This window comes from Prionailurus viverrinus, chromosome C1 (assembly GCF_022837055.1).
Source record: "Prionailurus viverrinus isolate Anna chromosome C1, UM_Priviv_1.0, whole genome shotgun sequence".
Lineage (NCBI taxonomy): Eukaryota > Metazoa > Chordata > Mammalia > Carnivora > Felidae > Prionailurus > Prionailurus viverrinus.
Genome location: NC_062568.1, coordinates 65444567 through 65459131, shown reverse-complemented (window position 1 = coordinate 65459131; position 14565 = coordinate 65444567). Strand labels below are relative to the sequence as shown.

At 39.2% G+C, this 14565-nt stretch overlaps 1 protein-coding gene and 1 long non-coding RNA gene across 6 annotated transcripts in view; both read left to right on the top strand.

Moving 5' to 3' along the window:
* The first annotated feature begins 36 nt into the window (after positions 1-36).
* Positions 37-14178, top strand: LOC125171892 (uncharacterized). Of its 5 annotated transcripts, XR_007154478.1 has the most exons (5): positions 172-398; positions 678-762; positions 10640-10816; positions 12731-12834; positions 13830-14108. It is a non-coding gene; the product is annotated as an uncharacterized LOC125171892 (long non-coding RNA). The 5 variants fall into 5 exon arrangements; XR_007154481.1 differs by lacking the exons at positions 12731-12834; positions 13830-14108 and adding an exon at positions 14120-14178 and having other exon boundaries at positions 10640-10749; XR_007154482.1 differs by lacking the exons at positions 10640-10816; positions 12731-12834; positions 13830-14108 and adding an exon at positions 8643-9322 and having other exon boundaries at positions 37-398.
* GCA (grancalcin) overlaps positions 14172-14565 on the top strand; it is a 34597-nt gene continuing 34203 nt past the window's right edge. The window contains exon 1 of the mRNA XM_047869115.1: positions 14172-14230. The gene's annotated coding sequence lies outside the window, so the exon portion shown is untranslated. The remainder of the gene's footprint in view (positions 14231-14565) is intronic.

Genomic DNA, 14565 nt, shown 5'->3' with positions numbered 1-14565 from the left:
CCCCCCCCCCCCCCCCCCCCCCCCCCGCGTCAGGGCTTTCCCGACGTAATCCGCCAGGCGGGGAGTGTAGGTTTCCTTGGGGAGGAGACGCCCTTTGGTTGGTCCTGGCAAGGACCGTGTTTCGGTCGCAGGCACTGTGGGAAACGGAAAAAGAAAGCGAATTCGAATAAGACAGCCCCGGTGGAGTCATGCTTCTTGTGCAGGTGTTTTCCCTTCTTTGCAGCGTTCTGCCTCAAAAATCAGATGTCTTTCCCACCGCCGTCTAGCATACCCCTTGTCAGTTAAAACGTGCAGGGCTTGAAAGCGCGTTATGGGGGACTTCCCAGTGCAGAAGCGAAGAGAAGATGCCTGTAACACTGATGCCAACAGAAGGAGGCACCCTTGGTTGGTGCGTACAGGTAGGTTCTGCCCTGACCCGCTGCCCGGTTGTAAGTTGCTAAGACTGCAGGGTACAGGGTGAAGAGGTAAAGCTAAGAAAGCTAAGAAGACATCTTTCCAGAGATGTGTAGACCCAGAACGCCAGGATGAAGTGACCCCTGCACCCTTTCTAGAATAAACCTGACTTCCTGTGGGTCCCCGAAACGACCTCTTTGCTTTTACAGTCTGTGGGGAAAGAGTGAATAATGATAAACACCTTATTTTCTTGCCTCATGTAGTATTTATTTGGCTTTGACCAGGGCCCAGTGACAGACGAAGAGGGACTTTAACCACCAACTCAGCTTAGGAGGAAGCCAAGAAAGAAGGTTTTCTATCTCTCAGCCTGTAAGTTCCCCATATTCTTTAATATACAACTTTCCTTTAATAAAACAAAACAAAATCCCCAACAACTTATTTTTGATATAGCTGCCATTCTTTTCTTGGATTCAATACAGAAAGTTTTGGCTGAAGCAGCTAGGAACTTAATTAGCAACTAATGTACCAACTTGTAGTAAACATCAACATTTGTCTATGTCATGAGGGAAAAAAAGACACCCACACTGAAAAATGGCAGCTTCGGTTCAGTACAGAAGCCACATGAAAGTGAGTTCTTCAGGTTGCTACTCACATTCTGCCTCCCTGGGTGGCTGTGGGTAGTAGTGTATATGCTCCACGATGAGAACCTCATGGTCTAGAGTTATGTGGAGAAAGGAGGGGGTCACTTAAACCTTTAAAAAGATACGTTTAGGAAAAGTAATCTGTTAGCAAAGCACATTCAGTGAAGTTTGGATAGGACAGGGAGGCCTGGTGGTGCTTTGGACTAGGTAAGAGAAATACTTGTTTTCGTCAGAGGCATACAAAATATTCAACTGAGCTCTTCATTTTATTTTATCTTATTTTATGCTCTAATGATATTATGTAGCTAAGCTTTTTCTTCCTATATGGATTGTAAGCTGCTTGAAGAGAGGACATATTTACACAGTAACCAGTATAATACAAGCAGTAGGTCCTACCAGTAGGTCCTTGCTGATTATCCCCAATGAGAATTTTATTTGCCTTGACCTTAGCAGCTGGTCCAATGTCAGACACATAGTGGAAGTTGTTGAAGCGAAATGCAACTTTGGCCTTGCAGATGAACCTGCTTTATATTATTCTTTAACGTTTCTTCATAAAACACTACTATGTATTTACTTATTTGGGGGAGTTGGCCCCTTAAATAAAAGATATAAAATTAGATGTCTCTACAAAAGTATTCAAATGATCAATTTTAGTTATTGGGTGTATGAAGATATCTTTTAGGACTATTCCAAGAAATTCCCTCCATGCCTGCTCTTCAGGTGCTGTCTGGTTTCACTCAGTATGTTAAGACAAAAACCAACCAACCAACCAAAAATCATTCTGTCCCCTAATACTCATCCCTCTGTCCTTGGGTTTCAAACACTGGAGGATACAAAGGTTTTGATGGTCAAATATGGCGAGATAATGTCATCTTCTTAACACCATGGAACTGCTGTTGGGGTGACAGAAGGTCAAAAGTAGAAGCTTTGATATTTAGTGTTCAGGTTACCTCATTTGTTCATACAATAATGTGAAAATATTTATTAAGTACCTGCAATATGAGCAGTGCTGCTCTTGTGTAGTTAATAAAACTGAACAAAGTTTCTTTTTTTGTGGAGCTCACGTTCTAATGTGAGTGGGAGGACAAATACCAAATAATAGAGAACAAATGCTATGAGGACTATGGTAAGATCCATTCCTGTTTCTGATACTACAGTAAATGAGATCATTTTATGTCTCTTTCAGATAATTCATTTTTAGTGTACACAGATGCTACTGATTTTTGTATATTGATTTCATATCCTACAACTTTGCTGAATGAATTAGTTGATGAGATCTAATTAGGTTTTTGGTGGAGTCTTTAAATTTTTCTCTGTATAGAATCATGTCGCCTGCAAATAGAGACAACTTTACTTATTTTTGTCCAATTCAGATGCCTTTCCTTTCTTTTTTCTTGCCTGATTGCTCTGTTCAGGACTTCTAGTACTATGTTGAATATGAGTGGGGACAGTGGGCACCCTTGTCTTGTTCCTGATCTTGGTAAGACCTAGATAATAATGCACATTATAGTTTCACCGGTTGATTTTCCATATAGACAGCCTCCTCTAAATCACACCATTACCATTCCATAATATCCATCAACAACAATTGATATTTATTCTCAAGTAAGAGTCACTTTGCTGGATGAGGATTGAATGATGAGGACTGAGAATGGGTGGAGAAGCCTGAAGGAAAATAGAAAGGAACATCTTTTTTAGGAATCTTCCATCATCTTGATAGGACCCCTTCTGGAAGAAGGAGATTGGGGGTGGGGGGGGAGCCGAGCCAGTCTCTCAAAACATGTCTTTTTTCTTTATCCACAAGTGTGCAGCATGATTTAGTTTATTTTCTGCTTTTTGTTTGGGCGTTTTCCTCTGTCAATTTTCCTGATAAGTTTCATTTTCATTCTCCTCCTTGTTGACTAAATATCAGTTTCTGTTTCCTCTTTCCTTTGGGATAGAAAATCTGTTGAATTTTATCTGTTTCCTTTTTTCTAGACCTGCCTTTTCTTTTTAAACCCAAAAGAAACATTTTAGGCCCCATCACCTCATCAATTTTAAAAGTCACTTATTAGCATTTTGTTCTCAGAAACAGTAATTCAGAAAGATACAAGATAACTGACTCCTGCCATTATCCAACTTTTCATCTGAGTTTTGTACAATTGAGAAGTAATTGTACTTTTTTTTTTTTTTGGCAAACTGGAAGTATAATTTCACAGCTGAATGTGGCTTTAAACTTAATCTAGCAGTATACTGTTCTAATTAAGCATCATGACCCTGAGCCAGGACATCAGAACTCACATCTCAGCCCTGCCTCTATTTTTTTTTAAGTTCAGGTATTTATTTTGAGAGAGACAGAGACAGCACAAGCAGGGGAGGGGCAGAGGGAAGAAAGAGAGAGAGAGAGAGAGAGAGAGAGAGAGAGAGAGAATCCCAAGCAGGCTCCACACTGTCAGCACAGAGCCCGATGTGAGGCTCAAACTCCTGAACCGTTAGATCATGACCTGAGCAGAAACCAAGAGTCAATGCTTAACCAACTGAGCCACCCAGGTGACCCCCAGCACTGCCTCTTAATTGCTGTGTGTTCTTAGGAAAAATCACCTAAAATTTTGCACTTGTGAAACAAGAACACCAGTACCATGCTATAAGGTTGTTCAAAGGTTAGACCGTAAAGCACTTAGCACCAGTCCAAGAAGCGCCTGCCAGCATTCTTATATAAGCAATGAGTAAGAGATGTTGCTGCCTCTCAGAGAATGCACAATTTATAGTGGAAATAAATTGGTGACGTATATATGTAAACCTATATAGTAACTAGCCATGTAATTGAGTTTTTAGACAGTATCACTTTTTTCAAGAAACAGAAGCTGATAGACTGATTTAGCAGAGAAGGTTATTGAAAGTGTACTGTCACAGCTTTATATTTCAAAACAGGAGTTCCAAAACAGAAAGCTAAAACTTTTAGCTAGGTTTATCAGATCCTGATACTCAGTTCTTAATTATTTTTACCAATTCAGTTATAAAGGTCTGGTTGTAAGCATGCACATGTAAACGTCTTTTTACATAACAAACACTGTTAGAAAAAAAAATCAGGTATCGGTGAACATTTTTCCAAACATCTGTTTTTCCAAATGCTTCCTCCATAGCTTAAGTCTTTTCAAAAACAGTCACTTGGACATGTTTTTGTTAAAACAACACCTTTACCTCAAAGGCAGAAATTGGCCATGCTTCTTTTACTTGATTTTAAAACCAATGGTTGAGAGCAAGCTTCAATCAGAGGGATTAGAGCGTCATTGTGTTTTTCCTTGAAATGACGGTTGACATTTAGCTGGTAAACACTCGGGGTTAGAGGTCTCATCCTGTGTTCATTTTGATTAAAGGGTTGCTGCTCTAATTACTTAATATCCACCCCCATACAATTAGTTAAATATTTTTATTTCACCTGTTCATATTATAACTGACAAAGTTTTGAAGTAGGTGTGCTATAGAACGAGTTATTGAAATCAAATATCAACATAAATTGAATCAATCTATTTGAATTGCTAAATCACAAAGGGTTAAACTAAGATTTGTTTTAAGTAAAAAAGCATTGTCAATTACAAAATACCTTTTATTGTTAACCCACTGGATTATATCAATGACATTGAACAATGTCATTTTATCTTCATCTGATGCCTTACTATTTAATTTGTTTGTATTTTATGATAAATTATTATAGTTGTATACATAAAGATTTTTCTAAGTGAGTACATACAAAAGTTTATTATGGTCCACGGTCAACTACTTTTAGTAATAAGGAATCAAAAACAAACTCCTTGGAGACCTCAGCTGTAGAGAGCCCAAGCACTAGAGGCTGTGATGAATTTGAAGAGCAGAATTAATATGAGTAGAAGAGGAAGATGTGTAGGTGAAAGGAGAGTGAACGTCGGAAAAAGAAGGGCAATTCAGCGTTTAGATCTTGGAAGAACATTTCCAATTTCTAGTATTGCCTTGTGACAAATGTCAGTATACTAAGTTAACACATGCAAACTGAATATATTTCATATCATTGCCAGGCATGCAATAGGATATGAAATGTATTCGGGAATTGAATATTTTAATAAAATTAATGTTTCACTTAAGAAACAGTTTATGTTCACTGTAGAAATTTTGGAAGGAAATAACACAATACTGAAGATGATTATATTAATTACTTGTCCTCCCATCACCCAGAGATAAGCATTACTAATATTTTAAGTGTATTTCCTACCAATATCTTATTATGTAAATATAGGTGTATATGCCTGTGTGCATATACACATCTCTTCAACAGGGAGTGATCTGAGATGAGGAAGAGGTCTCCAAGGAAGAGATCTTCATAGGGAGACCATGTTGACATGCCAAGGGGAGAAAGAGTCTGTGGGAGATTCCCAGTAGCAGGGATGACTGGGATATTTGGGCAGCAATGCCTAATATTGAATAACAAGCACATTCTTATGTTGCACTTGCTGTACTGACCCTTCTTGGTCCCAGATCTTGCATAAAAGTCTGCCACAAAGAACAGCTTTGTGTTGTGGTGCTTTGGTAAATAAAGAGAGCTGGTGACCCCATGTGGTACAGCAGAGCTGCATAGGAAGAAAGTGTATCTGCTGAAATTGTGACAGGGAACGTGGATTGAGAATTCCATCCAAGGGTGACAATGAGAGCATAAGCCCCCGAGGAATCCTCAGACATCTTAGGGATAGTGCCAGACTTACAATGCTCTGCAGAATGGAAAGGGCCATCTCTGTAGGCATGCTTTCAGCTGCAAGATGAAGAATGCTAAGTAAATGTGGTGCAGCCAGAAGGATTGATTTTTCTCACATAACAAGAGGAGTCAGTGCATTCATTGATGTCAGAACCCTAGGATGCGTCTCATGGTTGCAAAATGGCTACAGTAGCTACAAACATTATTTCTTCTCACAGCTTCAGTTAAAAGCTTGTTGTAGAGGGTTGGAGCATCGAGTTTCTCCCATTTGCTTCCTCCCAACAGTGAAGGGAAAAAAATGTCCTAGGAGCTCCCCCCCCCCCAGTCCCAGCAGCAGAATTTCTTGCATATTTCATTGGCTTGAACTGGGTTGTATCCTTCCCTAACATAAAGTGGTATCTGCTCATAAATTAAACAATCCTGATGTTTAATAGTAAGGCACTGTTTATCCTAGGCGCTCAAACCATTTTATTTAAATTATAAGGGGCGCCTGGGTGGCGCAGTCGGTTAAGCGTCCGACTTCAGCCAGGTCACGATCTCGCGGTCCGTGAGTTCGAGCCCCGCGTCGGGCTCTGGGCTGATGGCTCAGAGCCTGGAGCCTGTTTCCGATTCTGTGTCTCCCTCTCTCTCTGCCCCTCCCCCGTTCATGCTCTGTCTCTCTCTGTCCCAAAAATAAATAAACGTTGAAAAATAAATAAATAAATAAATTTTAAAATATACAGATGACCCAAGGAAAGCTAGAAAATTTTGTTTTCCAGCTGATTTCCCTACTGGAGCACACATATTGCCCTTGGAGAGCACCCCCGGTGGGAAGTAATGCCAAAGCAGCCGTTCAATTCTTGTTGTGGCCACAGAGTGAGTTAGGAAGTTGTTCTCAAGCCCGGTGAGCTGCATATTAGACTCACATGGAAAGATGTACACAATTATCCACTGCATCCAAATCTCCACTGTTGGAACTTTAGTGTCAGTTATTTTCCCTTTCAATTCCACTTGTGATTCTGCTCTCCAGCCAGAGGTGAGGACGAGGTGTTAGGGCCTCTGCTAGCCTAGTGCTGGCTGAGTCCAGCAGTCTCATTATTCATGATAGTTTTGTACTATAAAGTTGTACTGAATCACTGAATACAGAACCACTGCTCTTGGGGATATACAGAATGAGGTCACACTCTGCTCACAACATTTTAAAAACGAATCAATATATAACCTTGATTTGTGCGTGTTTCTGTTTAAAGACAGCTTATGTAATATGTACTGTTGATTCGTTAACATTGAACTCACGCTGAACAGCACTATAACTCATACCTGAGGGAAGCTTATCCAATGCACATTTTCTCTGTGAGATGCATCACAGTTTTCCTGTGCTTGGAAACACCAGATAACACTTCAGGACTCTGCTTGGAGTCATTTTAAACAGTGAAATCACCAACAAAAAGCACAAAAATGCAAAAAATCGGCACTAAATATACCATGAAAAGGACACTTGTTCATAGTATGAGAGCTGAAACAAGAAGGGAAAACTTCACCTTGTTCAGCCTCGGCTGGGAACATCCGCATTAGGTGATTCGAATTTTTCGCCACTCTGCACAGATCCACCAGTGATTCCTCAAAAGTAATGATTTGGGGGTTACAGATAAATTTTAGTGAGTAGGTAAGTAGTTTCCTAGGCTACCCAGGTGAATATGAAAAACTCACCTGTGCTTTGTGTACTTCCTGGGTCATTCCCATTCAGTTTAGCTAAAGCCAAGATATAAATGAACATACATTTTCAGCACTTTGTTCTGAGAAATGTAGTTTGCAACATTTGTCTACCAAATCCATTGACCTGGACATTGTCAGATATTTTCCTAGAACAAATGAAATGTATTCTACATCACAGAAAATACATACCTTCATGGCAGTAGCCCTGTGAACACTTCAGAATGTAAATCTCCAGAAGATATTTGAAAAAAATGGATCATATATAAATTCAACTAAAAAGGTCATCTAATGTGTGTGAACTGGAAAGTAACAAACAAGGGCAGAAAATCTGAACCTGAGTGACGTTAGAGGAATTTTAGCTTATCTTACACCTAACTGTTACCTAGGCTCTGGGTAGTCCCCAACTCATTGGTTCAGCAAAGAGAATCAGCGACCCCTCTGGTTCAAAACAACTGTCTTCCTTATGTTAAGCAACTGGAATTTCTTATACTTCTTCTACCATTAAGAGGGAAATTAGGAAGACTATCAGGAAATCCAAGTTTCACACCCAATAAAGCTCCATTGTGTAGCCACTGTTATTCCAAGTCTGTCATACCCTTGGTGACTAATATTCAAACCGTACTTTGAGGAAACTTAATATGACATAGTGATACCTTAGAGGGGTATGGAGAGAGGCTCAGTGGGCAAGGCTCTGGGCCCCACTCCTACTCCAAAGACAGCAGATCATCTTTTATACACTTTATACTTTGGGACTGAGACTAGAGGTACATTTGGAGGAGAAAAGCACACTGGTGGTGTCAGAGTATCTGGTGGTCATGCTAAACAGTCCACAAATATCTACTTGTACAATCGACCACAGTAAGGACTTTCCTCTGGTCCAAGGAATCAAGTTTTAAATAGGCCTCACCTCAAGTCTCTCTGGCATCCCTGACACAATTTCTTCTGAGGAAGACAAGGGACATTAACTTTTGCCTGATAAAAGGCATGATTTTGAATATGACAATGGCTGATCCCTGATGACCTCAAGGCCATGACTAGGTCAAGAGACTCATTTAAAAAAAAATTGTTGTGAGAAAAAAATTCCACATTTTTCCATGTATTTGGACAAGCATTTGAAAATTTCTGTGCTGAAAGACCAGAACATGATGTATAAAGAATTCTTTAAAGAAATAGAAATATTGTACCAGAGACTTCTTTTTTTCATTTTATAGAGAGAAGAAGAGAGAGCTCAAGAGGGGAGGGGACAGAGAGAGAGGGAGAGAATCCCAAGCAGCCTTCATGACCAGTGTGGAGCTCTACACAGGGGTCAATCCCACAACCTGAGCCAAAATCAAGAGTCCAGTGTTCAACCGACTGAGCCACTCAGGTGCCCCAAGTAGTACAGCCTTCTTGAACTGTCTCCCAACAAGTCAAAACTCTGAGTTTAGGCTGGGCAGCTGCCTTTGCCCCAGCCATTTTTGCACAGAACCACATATGAAAAAATTTGGGCAAGTTCTGAGAACAGTATACCATATTGTTGAGGGAGGGAAAGGGACTTCTACGCTTGTTATAAGTGAAAGAAGGCATGAGTAGAATCAGTCAGTGACTCAAAGAATGACACACCAATTCACTCAGGCTGCAAATGATACCACATTTTATAAAGCAAATGATCCTAAAATGTGTAATGATTTCATATTTGTACAACTTACGATTTACTTTTTTAAATATTTTAAAATATCTTAAAAATACTTTTGTAAAATATTTCCTGATTCCTGCTAAAATGATTTAATCTTTCTCCTTTAAATTCCTAATTAGGACGTGTGTTTGTGCATTGCATTTGCTTGTCTATAATGCATATTTGTGTTGAAGGTGTATAGACTTAGGGGAGTTTGCATAGTCCTTCCCAACCTTTAGAACTGGTGCAAAAATTTTGGAACTTAGTTAGCACAGATGGTGTTAATTCATTGATTCTTTCTCCTCCAATGCAGTAAAAGATTCAAGAGAGACATATTGTGCTATGTGGGAATTTGTTTTTAGTTACAGAGCGGTCCAAATTATTTTATTACTACAAGTGATGCACTTAAAAATATTTCAAGATGAAGGATTTATGATTTTAATAGATGGATAAATGTAAATAAGGCTGCAAGCATCGATTGCGAGTGGTGTTTGATTTAATACATTTTATAAATATTTTCTTTCAGGAACAGACTAGTTATGTGCACATAAATGTGCTGTATGTCATTGATTAGGAATTAAGAATAATATTTGGGGCGCCTGGGTGGCTCAGTTGGTTAAGCGGCCAACTCTTGGTTTTGGCTTAGGTCATGATCCCATTCGTGAGTTCGAACCCCACATCAGGCTCTGTGCTGACAGTATGGAGCCTGCTTGGGACTCTGTCTCTCTCCCCTCTCTCTCTGCCCCTCTTGCACTCTCTCTCAAAATAAATACATAAACTTTAAAAAAAGGAATTAAGAATAATATTAACATTTAATATTTGTGGAATGCCACAATGAATTGTAGAGAAAACTTGAGCTTCTTCACAAAATGAATTCCAAAAGCTGACCCAGGTTCTCAGGTGGGCCCAAGAACTGCCTGTGGCTCATTAAGTACCTGGAACTTTGATGACAAGTGACTCTCTGAGGAGGTGGCAGACTCAAAGCAGCCCAGGCCAAGGTTGACATTCGGCTGTATCTCCCCATTCTCAGAAAGGTATTCGGAAAGGGGAAGCCAGACCTTGCTTCCTTCCTCAGGCTCTTGTATACAACCTGCTTATAATTGTGTTTCCTCTGCCGCCACCTTGTGGGGTTTTTACTGTCAGTATTAACTGTGTCAGAACCGATTTGGCTGGTATCAATTAAGTAAAATCGCAACTATGAACGATATAGAATTTTTAACACATAAAAGAAAAGGTAGGTAATCTATATTTCCCAATGGGAAGATAAAGATAAAGATGATAAAGATAATTTGGTATAGACTTATTTTATAAAAGCAGAGAACAACATAAAGGGGACTAATGGATCTTCTAGAAGGGAATATCCCCATTTTCCAGAGGAGGAACCAAGATTCATAAAAGTTTTATTACATTGCCCAATGTCACAGAGCCAGAAGATGAACTTGGAGTCAATTATAAAGCTCTAAACTATTTATTGCTCAGTTCTTTTAGGCGTTAGCATAAACAATAATGACTAGTACCAACTGTTTTAACATGTAAATTTTCTTATTTTTCCAGTATGGTAAGGCCAGCAGATCAGAGGTGACTGCCATTGGAAAAACAGTTTGTTACAATTTCCAATAAGAGGGGCACATCACCCATGGAGGACCACATAGAGAAATGCCGGGGTCAGTCAAGGAAGGGAAGCATGGGCAGAAGTCTTTATTGTGGTTTCTATGGAAAAGGCAATGCGAAGTAAGGTAGGTAGGGTTAGAATTGACGAGTTTGAATAATTTTAGAGGGCTCTGGGCAGGGAGGTTATCTCTAGCTGCCTGTTGTCCAGCCCCGGTGAGATTAATGCAGAGAAGTACTGTCCTTTGGGGTGAAAGAGCCCAGAAAGGAGGTAGTTTAGGGCAGGGACTGTGGATTGCCTAGTTTACGTATGACAGTTGAGTCATTTGCTATCTCTAAGAATTGGCTGTCTCTAAGAGGGCCAGTCTCTCTCGAGGCGGAGAGGCCCCAGATGCCTGAGAGTCAGGAATACAGAAAATAAGAAAATATAGTACATACACCAATTAACATATTCCCTTGAACTCACAATATGTGTGTAAATAAATGAAATCAGTAGTGATAAAGAGAAATTATCCTAACTCTGACATTGGTATTAATTTATGACATTGGTAATTAATTTATTGGTATTAACCACATGATGTGGTTAGCTGATAGTTTTATACATAAATATTACCAAATATCAATCAGGAGGAAATACCAAAATTGATCTAAGTATCGGCTGTTTTTTTCATTATTGAAAAACTATGATAGGGTCACAAACTTAAAGATAAATGTTTTCCTGCAAGGTTGAGATTATACTTACTTTTTTTCAAATTTAGACTGAAAAGGATCTATTTTAGGCACATGCTTTTCCAGCAAAAATTAGTTTTGTTTCCTTCTAAACAGTTTTCACTTTATGTGAATATTTATTTAAAATAATGTGTAAAAAGGTTTTACATCAGAATTTGAATATTAAGAGCCACGTGATCTTTCTTTCAATTTTTTTTAATGTTTATTTATGAGACAGAGAGAGACAGAGCATGAGTGGGGGAGGGGCAGAGAGAGAGGGAGACACAGAATCCAAAGCAGGCTCCAGGCTCTGGGCTGTCAGCACAGAGCCCGACACAGGGCTCAAACTCACAAACCATGAAATCACGACCTGAGCCAAAGTCGGTCGCTCAACCGACTGAGCCACCCAGGCACCCCACAAACCACTTGATCTTTCTTACCCATCTACTTAGATATTAGTTCTCTCTGTCCCCAGTCAGCGCTTTGGTAACTTCTCTTTATTTAATTATGCATTCTGATATCACTACCATTTTCAACAATTTATGAGCAAACCGTTTTGTAAAGCTTCTGTTGCTAGGTTACATTCTCCTTTACTAGAATCATGGTGGCTGAATAAAAACTTACATTCATGTTTGCTGTCTCTCTTTCTGTCTTTTCTATCTCTGTCTATTCCTCTCTCTCCCTCCTTCCCCCCACTTTCTATATAGCCTATTTGTTTAATCATCCCTTTGGATTTAATTCACCATTCAATATAATTATTCTATAAATATTTATTGTATGCAATTTGCCTGGATTTTTGCCTTACCTGACAGAAAAATTAAATGGGTTGAGTTTCTCATTGAAAAGTTGTCAAATTCTGGCAGGATTGTAAGTGTAAGTTGTGGAATTTCTTTTTCTTCAACGTGCATGATATTTTCCACTTGTTCCTGAAGACCCATGCTCTACCCTCTATTTTGCACTGTGCCCCAGGATGCTGACCTTTATGGACTGCATCCATGAACTCTCTTTCCCGCTGGCTTCTGATTGAGATCAGCCAATGGAAGCACTGACAGGTGATCAGAGGCAGGGAAAAGAGTGAGGTTGTAGTATTTGTTCCCTCAGCTCCTTTCTGTGTAGTTCATCATGTATCCTTCTACTAAAGGTCATGTGTCAGATGGCTGTCTCTGTATAGCTACTCTCTTTAGGTTTCAACACTGCTTCTTTACCTTGCCCTCTCATCCTAAGGGCAGTAATGGATTCTCATCGTAGCTTGCTCTGAGATGCCCCATCATCCCTTTTTGGTGACTCTTAACTGTATTAACACCTTTGTAAATGGTGACTTTATTGCAGTTTCTCAATTACTATGCTTGAGTGTGCCATCTGCTGTTTTCTGATGGATATGGCAGCAACTGAGTTTTTTGGCTAAAGGCAGGAGAGCAAAACAAATGTCCGAGGTAGGTGAAATGAAGCAAATCTTGGATGGGGCATTAGCTGGGCTTGTTACACCTACCCAGGTTGCTCCTGACACCATTTCTGATCATGAGTCCTCATCAATGTTAGTATATATCATAATCCCAACCTCAGGGACTATATACACAGAGAGCACCAGTTTTTTTTCTTTTTATTTAGTTCAGTTTTTAACTTAGGATAACTCAAGCAGTAAAGTTCTACCCAGTTTAATTCTTTTTTTTAATTGTTTTTTAACATTTTTATTTATTTTTGGGACAGAGAGAGACAGAGCATGAATGGGGGCGGGGCAGAGAGAGAGGGAAACACAGAATCGGAAGCAGGCTCCAGGCTCTGAGCCATCAGCCCAGAGCCTGCTGTGGGGCTCGAATTCACGGACCGCGAGATTGTGACCTGAGCTGAAGTCAGACGCTTAACCGACTGAGCCACCCAGGCGCCCCTACCCAGTTTAATTCTTAGTTTAAGCAACTTAAAAAGCTCTAAGCATGGGACTTCATTCATATATTCATTCATTCATTCATTCATTCATTCATTCAAAAGTATAGGAGCACTGTAGGTTGTCATTTTCCAAACATGAATGAATCAGGTCATGTTTTGTTTTAAAAATATTTTGCAACTCTTTCGATCTGTGTCTCCCTCCATAATTCAACTTATTACTATCTTAGTTTCCTCTTAAAATATAATTGGTGCTACTAATTTCACAAGATTTGGAGGAAACTCAAATATGATAATGTCCAAAATAGCTATGAAAAGCATCGTGTGCTATATAAATAAATAGGTTGTAGTTGTTAAAATTTCTATTACTGTGTCTTATTCCTACCAATAGTTTCACATTGATGAGAGAGAGGGGCAATCTTATCTTCACACATATGCAAAACAACTAAGCATTAGTGTAGAAATGGAATGATCTCAGCTTTTAGTCTGTAATGTGTTTAAGCACTTTTATGTTTTTGATCAAAATATTTTTGTTTTTTTGTAACAGGACTACTCTAACTTAATTCCCATTGTATGTGAGCAAGTTACTAACCAAGGATAAGCACCAGCTAAAATAAGTATTCAGTCAACATTAGTTTTTTCTATATTTCTATAATTTTGAAAGTATATGATCCCATGTTATTGATATGGAGTCTAATTGATATTCACAAGCATGAAACCTGGATTTAACATGTAAGATGGGTATTTTTCCAACATTTCCTGAGTAACAGATTATTTTATCAAGGTTATTAATCAGTATTGCAGCTTGTTCTTTTACTTTCTTTCTTTTTTAAGTAGGCTCCACGCCAAGTGTGGAGTCCAATGTGGGGCTTGAACTTACGACCCTGAGATCAAGACCTGAGCTGAGATCAAGAGTTGGATGTTCAGTTGACTGAGCCACCTAGGCGCGTAAGTATTGCAGCTGTTTTTGAGGATTTTTTTGTGGACACATTTTGTGGTCAGCATTTTAGATACAGTTTTAGAATTTCTAAAGAAGTTTGCATTGAATCTAGATTGCTTAATAGTGCCTCATGATCCAAGTGAGGAAGTATGTATTACGAAACTACCATTCTTCACCTCTCTGAAGAGCCCTGTTGACACTTTTCATATATGCATTACTCTTTTTTTAAATTGCTTTTGAGTTTGTGCTTCTGCCAAAAGAGTACTTAATATTACGGAAATTAGAAACAGAAAAACTGTTGTTGAAAGCTTAGCTGAATAAGGGCAGTTTGTCAAGTGGCTGG